General features: G+C 35.5%; 1 protein-coding gene across 1 annotated transcript in view; it reads left to right on the forward strand.

Moving 5' to 3' along the window:
- The first annotated feature begins 11,798 nt into the window (after positions 1–11,798).
- The window catches only part of LOC128985584 (protein dachsous-like), a 218,633-nt gene continuing 217,304 nt past the window's right edge, over positions 11,799–13,127 (forward strand). The window contains exon 1 of the mRNA XM_054405201.1: positions 11,799–11,968. The gene's annotated coding sequence lies outside the window, so the exon portion shown is untranslated. The remainder of the gene's footprint in view (positions 11,969–13,127) is intronic.

Genomic DNA, 13,127 nt, shown 5'->3' on the forward strand with positions numbered 1-13,127 from the left:
TTACTAACCCTGTATATACTAGCTGTACCCGCGGGCTTTGCCCCGTTTAACTTCATAAGTATTCGCATGGCTCATTCACGTCCTGGTTGAAGTTCGTTCGCTACGCTCACTCACCTTTAGGTTGGAGCTCGTTCGCTGCGCTCACTTGCCTTCAGGTTAGCTCGTTCGCTACGCTAACTCGCCTCCAGGTTGAATTTCGTTCGCTACGCTCACTCACCTTTTGGTTGGAAATTAGCTGTTGTCATAAATTTTAAAAAGAATAATAGGGCTGCACCCTGTTGGTAATCCTTGTAACTTGTATGCTATTGAACATCATAGAACAGAACCAACTTGTTTAATTGAAACAGCTGTTAAGATTCATTAATTCCTTTTAAATATGAAAAATCATAAGGTTAACATGGTGAACTACAGAGCCACTGGGGCGGAGCCCGAAAGGATTTTTGAGATAAGAATATGCTTTAATGTTAATCGGGAATGTGAGCTATCATCATGCCAAATTTCAGCACAATCCGTCCAGTAGTTTATGCGTGATTGAGCAACACACACACACACAAACACACACACAAACTCACAAACTTTCAGATTTATAATATTAGTAAGATAAAATCTGGCTATATAAAATGACACTTTTCGACACGGGCGAAGCCGAGGTTGGAAAATGAGCAAGTAAAAAGACTCTTTTTGCTCATGCGATGAAATATATTTTTCGTTAACTCAACTATTTCTAAGCTAAATAATTTAAAAGCTCAAATTCTGTATTTTTTACTTTGATAAGCTTCCAATATGGTTATGCTAAATTGTAAAATCAGCTGTTACCGTTATATAGATTCAATGGTATTACTCCGCCAACAAAATAATAAACTCAGTTTCATATTTCATATATGTTTTTGAGCTTTATATATAGATAAATAGATAAATTTCATATAAAAAGGGATCTTGAAATTCTGAAATATAAAATTAATGTGAACTGTTATAAACATACAAAATTGAATGTCGCTTCGATGATACATTATTAATGGGAACTATTTTATTTGTCAAAACAGGCTGACGAATTTAAAAATCTAAAATAAAAATATTTTTGATGTTTTGACTCCAGGGGCCCATTTCATAATAAAGTACAAACTAATATTATTAGTAAATCAGCTGATCGCCCAATGCAAATCTAATGGAAATTACAAGTTACAAGTTGTAACCTGTAACTTGTAGTTCATTATGAAATGGGTCCCTGATAGTTTAAAAGTACAGTTAACTATCGTATTATAAAATTCCTAATGCATATAAAAGATGATAAATGGGGATCGATTTCGATTGAACACTCCAATCATCACTCTTACCATCTTTTATTTGTATTTACCGTCTTGTGAGTAAACAGTATAAGTGGAAATATATTACAACAAGAGTTTTTGACGTATTTTCGTACTTTCGGGAGTATCATTAATAGCGAATGTTATAGCTTATGCATTATTATTATTCTGGTACATTACATAATCCACTTATGTTGTTCATGTTATTTCCACTGATAAATTCACAGACTAGTTATTCATTACCATAATGCAATATTTTAAAGCCGTAAATTCAACCTGTCCAAACAACTGCTGACTAATCGTAACAACTTATACTTTATATACACAGTAATTTACAAAACATTTGTGTTTAGTGAAATATTTCACTATTATTCACCAATTGGATTTGTTCATTTCTGTTTGACACGATTTAGCTGTTAAACAGCTTTTTAATGTGAGAATACTAATAATAAAATAATATTTTAAGTGTTACAAAACTTGTACAACTCGTCAAATACATTTTGAGCCTAAACACTGTCTGGATTGATGTTTGAAAACAATAAAAGGCCGGTTCTAAAACAGTTTTCCATTTCGTATTCGATCAGTGTTTGAGTTACTACAATAATTTAAGTTGACTAGATAGCTTACACGTGTTTTAGACTACCAGTAAATTTTCGTATCCATTCGTAATTGCAATCTCCATCATTATGCAAGTCTAGATGGCTACAAACGATTCACGATTTTATAAATGGCAATCCTTTTTCCCATTTGCCAAATCTTTGCAAAGAAACAATGCTACTTTGTTGGAGCATCATCCATTATCGTATTATTTTCCCTTGCCCGCTTTGATTAGTACGAATTTTCTGTTAAGCATGATTTAATTAAAGCTGTCCAAAAGCAACCAACAAATCTCATAAAACACAGTAGGCTATGTACTTTTCCTTTTTCGTACGCATTTACCTATATTTGGAGTATCCACCATGCAAATAATAGTACCAATAATTTAAATACAGCATAATGTATAATACTGAAAAAGTTAACTTCAGTCAAAGTGTTTAAATTATTTATTATTTTATTTTATTTTATTTATTATTATTTTCGAATTATTTGGGGAATTCGATGAAAGAAAATCACTATGAGGCATGTTTTCCATAAACGACAATATAGGTGTCTCCATGCCAAAAATGAAACTATATAGTACTTAATACTAGATGAACCAAAATGTGTATTCCTATTATCTATTTTAATGTATAATTGAAGTAAACACATTCACTACAGTATTCATTCACTATCTTTGCTGGAATCTTTTAGCTAAAGAAATGCCTTTTTTACGCTGTTGTGCGTTAAATACTAATCCTAAACTTATTAAACGTTTGAGAGAATATGTAACTCAAATAGGTATTCATGCTTTAAAACTAACCCTTCGCAATTGCACCACAGTAAACGATTTTTCGGTATACTGTAGCGAAAATAGCCGTTTTTAATACATGCGTTGTGGGTCTAAAGTAGCTTAGAGAGTTAAAACCCTTTTTAGTCTCTACTAGCATTGACTTTATATCTACACAGTGTAGATATAAAGTCAATGCTACTAGGGAGTAAAAGCCAGCCAGCTATTGTAAAACAATTGTACATTTTCGATTGTAAGCAATCGCATGGATCGATATTTATCGATTGATTTATTAGGCTAGATTTTAGCTTATTACTGAATTCTTGACTTGAACTCTGACAGTTCGACATATCGATGGTATAATGTACAGTAACACAATCAATTGTAAATAGACAAACTTATTGAATCAGTTACTAAACAGTTGCCTATTAACAATAAAGTACTTTTGAGAGGTTCTTTTTACAAGAAAGGTATTTTCCTTTTCTAGCTTAGTTTGTTAACTATTTATGCAATATGACAATAAAATAGTTCATCACACGGTCACAAAGTGTCTTTTTAATCCGCACTAATTTTTCCGGGTCGAAACGAGTCGATTTACGCCCTAGTGATGACTATTGCCTTTACATGCATCATATGAGCTGAACAACCGTATTTTAGCCAAAAATACCCGGTGAGAGTTTTTGTTTAATTGGTGTTATTAAAATGAAGGGAAGCAGAACGCAGGAGGAAATTATTGCAGGAACCCATGAATTACAGGTTTGCTGTACTAAACACATAGCTCCAACATTGTTAATTAAATAGTGAAACTGTTACAACCCAATGTGGAGCATACAGTGAAGGGAAAAGTAACAGGGATTGTTTGTAGAGTAAGATGATAGATGACTAGATAATTTATTGTTAGAGTGTTCAAATAATTATTGGTTATGGTCTTGTAGAATCAGTTTGTATCAGATTGTGACAGAGAATTGTAATGTGTGATATATTAATCTATATATATATATATATAAAATCCAATGTATGTTTGTATGTTTGTATATTTGTATGTTTGTCCTTTATGGACTCCAAAACCGCTAGACAGATTGTAATGAAACTTTCAGGCATTATTAAGCATTATTCAAGGATGGTTTGTGTGAAGTTTGGTGCAGATCCGTCAATAGGGCTCCGCCCCAGTGGCTCTGGAGTTTCCCATGTTAACCTTATGAGTACTCATATTTAAATGGAATTAAAGAATCTTAACAGCTGGTGCAACTAAACAATTTGATTCTGTGATGTTCAATAGCATTAAAAAGTTAATAGGTTTATCAACAGGGTGCAGCACGATTATTTTTTTTTTTATTTATGAGAACAGCTAATTTGCAACCAAAATGTGAGTGAGCGTAGCGAACGAACTTCAACCTGGAGGCGAGTTAGCGTAGCGAACGAGCTCCAACCCAAAGGTGAGTGAGCGTAGCGAACGAACTTCAACCAGGACGTGATTGAGCCATGCGAACGAGCTCATCTTGAAAATGAACGAGCATGTGACATAAAACCACAATAGGACAGGACGACGTCTGTCGGGCCAGCTAGTTCACAATAAAAACATGTTTAAGTCACTATACTGGTTTTAGCTTTTCCATTTATACTAAAATTTCGTGCTTTCTCGTTTGCAAAAAATTTAGTGATTTGTACTCTTACTTTTCCACAATTTTATTTTTTTCAATTCACAAAAGGCACAGTAAACATTTTACATAACTATAGAATCATATTTTGATATTTATTTCCACACGCATGATAAATTAAGGTCTTCACATCTAAGGAACAATATCACCTTAGTTTTCGCTTAATTTCAATCCTGATTCGTACTGCAACTTCGAGCTTAATTTGGTTTGAAAATTGTTAACCCTATATCTATAGTTCTTATGATTGCTCCCACCGCAAGGCAATTTCCAAGAGTGAACCTCGGAGAGCTAGAAGATCTAGAAGCGTAAAAATATTCCTTAATTGTTAAACATGGTTCCGAAACTAAAAGTACAGTTAGCTGCCTGACACGATCGCGCCTACCAGCAACTACAAGATAGTTTTGGGCTCACTATAATTACTCTTTAATTTTGGCCGAAGCGAGATGCGGAAGTCCAGAGACGAGAGATGGAGAGAGAAAGAGCGATGGAGATGGAGGTAGATGGAGAGGTGTTAGCGTTGGGTGCCCCACATACGAGAATCAATTATACCAGCTCGCGAGTATGGCTGCCGTTATGGAGTTCTGATGTTAGGGATACGGTTTGTCCTATTAAATATTTGTCAAGACTTTACAATTTTGTGTTGTAATATAAAACTGATTTTGTCAAAACATGTAAACCAACTCAACGATTTGACACAAATTCCTTCTCAACTGTTCACAAAAAACTATTATTTTACTCAAAAATGTCCCTCAAGTTAGCTTACTGCTTTGTGTGGTGGTCTAAAAAAGTTAAATGCCCATTTGGTATCCTAGAGGCAAGTCAGTGATCAGGTGCAGGCGTGTCAGATAGCAATTTTTAATCAGCAATCTTGTACTCATATTATACGAGCAATGTCTGTGTGTGGCTTTGTAGGATTCATTTCGAAGGATTTTGAATCTGTATACGACCGGTATTTAACCAAGAACGTCTAATTTATTTTGTGCTTCTATACGCAAACACTGATCTACCATGTTTAGCTGTCGGGTGTATATACTTATCCAGCACTAAGCGTTTAAATTATCCTTCCATTCATATTCTACTTTAAACTACACTCTCGCATATTCTTAGAGTGCAATATTGTAGAAACATAACAAGCACATAGTCTGTACCACATGTAAAAGCACTAAACAACATGAATGAACATACCACCTCTCTACGGCTACGCTGCAAACAGTAGACTTCGCCGTTATGACCAAGGGGCGTAAATTACATTACAACAGACAGGGGGCGTTAGACCTACGTCATAATACGCTTACTGACCTTAGAGCTCATCTGTCAGTAGCTACTTCTATTAAACCACGATAAGGTGCAGAGAATCCTCTAGTAAGTGAAAATGAAAGAAAAAAGTTTCTATGAAAATTGGATGTACAACGGTTTTGATCAACGAGTAAGAAAGATTTTGTTTATGTAGACATATTTGGCGTGCCTAGACATAGAGAGGATGCCCTGCACATTATTCTACCAATCAACTATGTAAGAAAAAAAACATTAACATGATAAAATATACGACTGTCATACCAAATCATCTCCTGTCAAAATGTAGAATTTCCTTAATCAAGGCGGTAGATTGGGACTCACTAATCAATATATCACACTATAAGCGAAATAACAGAGCTATACAAGCCTAAGAGAGTATCTCCCCTAACCTCTATATCCTGCACTGTAGGTTATGCCACTTTACAGAGGCAGTGGTCTGTGGTGTCCAGGACGCCACAGAAGCTTGTACAACCTCAGTGACTATCTCTCCTAACCTCTATATCCTGCACTGTAGGTTATGCCACTTTACAGAGGCAGTGGTCTGTGGTGTTCAGGACGCCACAGAAGCTTGTACAGCCTCAGTGACTATCTCTCCTAACCTCTATATCCTGCACTGTAGGTTATGCCACTTTACAGAGGCAGTGGTCTGTGGTGTTCAGGACGCCACAGAAGCTTGTACAACCTCAGTGACTATCTCTCCTAACCTCTATATCCTGCACTGTAGGTTATGTCACTTTACAGAGGCAGTGGTCTGTGGTGTTCAGGACGCCACAGAAGCTTGTACAACCTCAGTGACTATCTCTCCTAACCTCTATATCCTGCACTGTAGGTTATGCCACTTTACAGAGGCAGTGGTCTGTGGTGTTCAGGACGCCACAGAAGCTTGTACAACCTCAGTGACTATCTCTCCTAACCTCCATATCCTGCACTGTAGGTTATGCCACTTTACAGAGGCAGTGGTCTGTGGTGTTCAGGACGCCACAGAAGCTTGTACAGCCTCAGTGACTATCTCTCCTAACCTCTATATCCTGCACTGTAGGTTATGTCACTTTACAGAGGCAGTGGTCTGTGGTGTTCAGGACGCCACAGAAGCTTGTACAACCTCAGTGACTATCTCTCCTAACCTCTATATCCTGCACTGTAGGTTATGTCACTTTACAGAGGCAGTGGTCTGTGGTGTTCAGGACGCCACAGAAGCTTGTACAACCTCAGTGACTATCTCTCCTAACCTCTATATCCTGCACTGTAGGTTATGTCACTTTACAGAGGCAGTGGTCTGTGGTGTTCAGGACGCCACAGAAGCTTGTACAACCTCAGTGACTATCTCTCCTAACCTCTATATCCTGCACTGTAGGTTATGTCACTTTACAGAGGCAGTGGTCTGTGGTGTTCAGGACGCCACAGAAGCTTGTACAACCTCAGTGACTATCTCTCCTAACCTCTATATCCTGCACTGTAGGTTATGTCACTTTACAGAGGCAGTGGTCTGTGGTGTTCAGGACGCCACAGAAGCTTGTACAACCTCAGTGACTATCTCTCCTAACCTCTATATCCTGCACTGTAGGTTATGCCACTTTACAGAGGCTGTGGTCTGTGGTGTTCAGGACGCCACAGAAGCTTGTATAGCCTCAGTGACTATCTCTCCTAACCTCTATATCCTGCACTGTAGGCTATTCCACTTTACAGAGGCTGTGGTCTGTGCTGTTCAGGACGCCACAGAAGCTTGTACAGCCTCAGTGACTATCTATCCTAACCCCTATATCCTACACTGTAGGTTATGCCACTTTACAGAGGCTGTGGTCTGTGGTGTTCAGGACGCCACAGAAGCTTGTACAGCCTCAGTGACTGCGGATAAATCATAAGGTCCACTCCGTGATCGTGGAGTGCTTTCACTTACTACGTGGAATAATAGAAACACATAAATAACAGTCCGTAGCGTGCGATACATCGTACACAACCTCTTTACCCACCGTGCTTACGGCTCAATGTATGCGGACGGTAAAATATGTGGCAAGACCGGTGTCGATGTGGATTTCGTGCTCAGGAATGAATTTTCCAACACGTTTTTAAAGTCTGTAGTTCTTAGTGCCTACACCTTCGGGCATAACCCATCCACGTTTCTCATTTTAATTATTAGCAAAAACCTTGAGATAAACTTTTTCAACTTGATTCGATGCAGTCATTGTTTTTTTTTAACCATTTAAATAATGTATGTATATTGTATGTATATATAAGGAGTTTCCACTATGACTGTGCTGAGAAGACACTCAATAGGCTTCGTATGAAAATATTTAAAGCTATCAAATGAGTTTAACTGTTGGGGCAGGAGCATCAGTTGGAGTCTCCCTATATGTCTAGCGTAAATTACTCGTCAGGTATATTGAACATGCTATGAATGCAATGTTTTCCCACTATTATATAGACCCAGTTTAAAAGTTTCTCTATCAGAGCACTAAAACTACAGACGACAATACCATTAATACAAATGAATACCCATAATAGTATTTAAGACACGATGCTAAGTGATCCCTAATTTGTATGGCATTTTGGATTTTACGCATGTTTTCGTTATCTTTAAAATGTTTCGGAGCATTTGTTTATAAATATTTCCCAGCAATCAAGTACTCATTCATCAATTAAATAACGTAAGTTTTTCTGGACATGAAACAAGAATATTACGAACATTCGTACTTAAATAAATACTAAAATCTTATGTGTAAGTCTCAATAAAAAAAAAAATATAAAAAAACACGTTAGAGCACAATCCATACCTAAACAAACTTATATTCGTTACAATATTCAGGTTTTTCTTGTTCCAAAATCATAGATCAAGTCATCAATGTTGAATACTGATTACATTAGTAACAAATTATTTTAATGTATTTGATAAGTATCATAACAAATAGAAAATTTATAGTAAAAGCTATGAACCCGATCTTTTTGTGCTGATTTTGTTTTTATATTTTTACTTTCCAAAAGATAAAAAATCTAATGTTTGAATTATCATTCCTCAACTCCTGTGTGAAACGACGGCTTTGCAATATAGTTTTAAATGAAATGTTTAAATTGCTGAAATAAGTTATATTGTTCCGATCGCTTAACAAAAGCTGTAAGCACTCCATAAAGCGTGTATAAAATTAATGTATAAAGTGTGAAAACATTAAAAAAAAGTAAAAAGGAATTTGACTTCTAAAATTTCCTCAAATATTTAAAGCTATATTCAAACACTTAACTTTAATCCATTGATGGATAAATTGTAATATATGATTTTATCTTCAGCATCAAACTGTTTTAAATTTAATGTCTACAAATAATAACTTGAATGGGTATATATATTAAATTTACTTTTAAGTGTCAGACTACGTTTACAAGATAAAGAGTTGTATAGTATGTAATAAAAGTTAATAAAAGTCTTTAAAATAATTTTTTCGTCCGGTTGAACTTGTTAATAAATTACTCTCTATTTTATTCATTGTCCATCCTTTTCTGCTTACCGTAATATTAGCTCAAAGTAGGCTGCATATTAAAATGTTTCCAATTGTAAAGTTTAATTCGATGTTATGTAATAGTCTACTTATTCAAAAAGTGTAGAGAAAACAATAAATGTTATCAGCGTTCAAAATTAATCTTATGAACCAACAACTTTAGTTTATTTTGCCACTAGAACGAAATTGAAGCAATATTATCACCTTGTACTCGAAAAACGTACCAACCAATAAATTAAACTATTAGGAAGCATATGATTGGAATCTGCAGAAAATGTGCAGAAGAAGACTTATATGGCAATGTTCACTTTCCAGGTACCTAGAAAGAGGAAGAATTAATTAGAAAGCTTGGATAGTGGTTTGGTATCAATGTATTGTTGATCGAATGACAGAACCATATGTGCTGTAGATTCTGCTTTTGGTCAGCTGATCTACAGTATATTAAATGACAAAGATTTTGATTTGTACATCAAGAACAAGAGCTGTTTCAAACACTTTTTCTAGTTTTGTAAAATTTATTTACATTTTATTGTACGTTCAATACATTTGTTGAATTATTTTATTAATGTAGGTGTTATATAATCAACAACAATTTTATTTTTTACTTTTCAGTCGATGTATTTTCTACGGCTATGAGTTGAAGTGTAGCAGATATATGAAAATTCGCTCTACATTATAGAGTCTGATTTGTTTACAATACTCAAAATGTTTTAATAATTATTTTTATATATCTCATGAGCTTCTCAACTCATCAAAACTAAAGTTATTGAAAAAAAATGACAGAAATAAAATTATTGAAATTATTGAATAAAATTATAGAATTATCCTTAACTGTTATGGTAGTAAAAAAAAAACTAAATGTTTTAATTTGTTGTAAAATGGGCTGGTTAATGGCACAAAGCTAACAATGAAAAGTCATATGACACATGAATTCCACCAAAACAGTTTTTTTAAACAAAATGTAGGATTTGTGTTCAGTCTAAAACATATTGACTTCTATGACTGGACAATCAAGTCAAGATTTTATTTTTTCTATCTTACAGGCTGGGAAAATATGTCCTAATATACACAAGAATAAATAAACTGGATAAAAAAAATTTTCAAAATACTGTACGTAGAAAAACATGTACGCTAATCATCAAAAGGTATTGGTACTTGGAGACGGATTTAATTAAGTAGCAGTGGTATCAAACAAAGAATAATGATTATACAAAAATATTTTTAGCCCTTCGAGACAAATTAAAATATGTACCGCACAAATAAAAGCCTATAGTAGAATATGCATGTCAATAACATTTGAAGGTGATGATAACAAATAAACTTTCAGTTGTACGTTTGGTAAAAATAACATATTGGTTGAAAACAGTTTTTGGTCCTTCGAGCCGGATTAAATAGTCTACGACATACAAATACTGGTAACCACATAATAATATTCATTAAATACCCCCGCCGCAGCAAACCTGCCGACTAAGCGAATTTCCATTTGTCTGAATTGATTTTCAGTTAAATATATTTTAATAACATTAGGTTTAACGAGTACCTAGGTTTGCTGCTACACGGAAACTAATAAAGTGTGTTTTTGAGTAAAATATTGATAGCTTAGTACAAAATAAATAAATTTGCCAAGTTTGATCAAAATATATTCATAAACAAGCAAACTACAACATTTGACAATATTCTCCATAAGAATAACATGGGAATTTTAAATTTACAATTTTTTTTAATTTTCTCCGTTACTAATAATCGAACAAAAATACTTTTATATACTAAATTATTTGTTTTTTTAAGCTCTTTAAAAAGGTCTAAAGAGAAATTGGGAAATTTTGTGTTTTGAGGGTCAAAAGTGAGAAAAACCAATTTTTACCCCATAAAACCCCCCGTAAAGCCCCGTTCCCATGGTCCGATCAAGCTGGTTCGCGAACTCATTCAAGTTTATCCCGCTTTACACCTTTAAACCAAATTTCATCAAAATCGGACAAAAATTACTCAAGTTATCGCGTTCACGGACGTATATATATATATATATATATATATATATATATATATATATAAAAGTCTATATATATATATATATATACATATATAAAAATTTGAACGAATAGTGTTTTTGGCCTCTGGGGACATCAAAATGAAAAAGTAAATCGGTCCCGGGTCTAGGTCTTACCGTGCCACCTACGGTAATAGCTACTTCCCTATAGGGAAATTCGCTAAAAAGTAGGTAAAGTATATAACAAAAAATTCACGTCTTACAATCACATAGGCCTATACACCTACAAGAAAATTGACAGCTCAACTTTTTTATACTGTAACCATAAAGGTCATTGAAATAGCCAGAACAACAGTCTGAAAACAATTCACAGATATATATATATATACAAGAACGCATATAACAAAACTGGAAAACACATAACGCAGAAACCGCGCATCACTACTACAAACGTAAGAAGCCCCCCGAAATAATGAAATAGCCGGGGGGCACGGAACGGCCGGCGGAGGAGCGAGACGAGAGAAGGGGGGTGAGGAACCTGGTAAGGTATGCATAATGTATCCATCCACGGAGTAACCGAGTGGGACGGGGGAGGGGGAACCGAGGCGGCCGGCGTTCCGACATCCCAGGAGAGAACGGGCAAAACCTGTCTTGGAGCGCGGCCCTCCGTCGCTTCGTCTACACGGTCCCAGTGTAGTGGTAGTGTTGCTGCCAGCAAAGCTATAGCCGTACGCGCTCCGTCTACAGTGTTTCTGTAGCTAACACAAGATAGTGCTGTACCGTGCCACAGTAGTGTGTGTGTGTGATGGGTGCTGTGCAGTGATAGTGTGTGCATACCAGTCATGGATAACCACTAGGATACACCCTGTAAGGTGAGATTCGCCTAGCGCTGTAGGCCTGCCTCGGCTGGGTTAGTGATCTCCGCATTTGAATACAGAATTGATTATCCGCTGTTTTGGTAACGTAGTAGTAGTGTTTAGCTAGTTTGGTTATGTTTTGAAAATATTTAGTGAGGTAGACGTAGGCCTATAATTCGTATTGTTTAAGTTGAAGTTTGCGGAATCGAAATGAAGGAGAATACCATAATGGTAATTGTATGGGGAGAATGTAGAAAGAAGTGCAGCTAATTTGCTACACTACAGTACTGAAATACAATTCAATTATCTAATACAAGTACACAACAATATCCCTAAGTAACCCTAAGTGTTATCGTAGGCCTCATGAAACATGTTACAATGTTAATGCCGCCCGACGTTATATTTATTTTCACATTATACCATGCTACAAAGATGCTGTGTATCGTTGAAACCCTAAAACACAATAATCTTAAAGAATACTTCAATATATTTCAGCCAAACCATTCCATTATTGAAGTGGAGGTACTGTACATTTAATAAGTTTTATTCTTCTGATAATATTAACGCCCGTCCTTATATGCAAAGCAAAAGTTCTTGGAATTCCTCAAATCATCCATTTTATGATATAAGTTTATGAGATACATAAAAAACACATCATAACACAACAATAAAAACCACCTAAAACGCTAAAGGAAAATGATACCTTAAATTAATAAACTGTCCCTCAAACTGCCCCTCGAACTGTGGGACGCTTAAAGAGACTTTAACGGTGGTAGAAACGAAGTCTCAAGCTGAATCTGCAAAAACTGATGTACTTTTTGTAGAAATTAATCTTTGGTTCAGATAGGAATTTTTCTATTGATATTTTAGCTAGGAAGTTGTCAGGGAAGATTTTAAAGAGTGTGTTTAAATCTTGGGACCACTTTAGACTTTCGACCACGAAAAAAATTCGTTCTGCAGGATGTGCACTGTCCAGGATGTCTTTGGTCCGTTGACATTAGCCAGGCTGGACATGTGTTTAGCCTCATAACCCAGGGTCAACGTAGCACACATGGCTAGACAAACACTTGAAATCGACTTCTTTTGTCATTTCTAAACACGAAAACCCCGAGAACTGCTGTATTTCTAAATTTTTCACCTAATCAATACATCTTTGAGGATTTTCATCTTCAGA

This window comes from Macrosteles quadrilineatus, unplaced genomic scaffold (genome assembly GCF_028750875.1).
Source record: "Macrosteles quadrilineatus isolate MER2022 unplaced genomic scaffold, UCM_ALF_1.0 Scaffold_2__2_contigs__length_208266976, whole genome shotgun sequence".
Lineage (NCBI taxonomy): Eukaryota > Metazoa > Arthropoda > Insecta > Hemiptera > Cicadellidae > Macrosteles > Macrosteles quadrilineatus.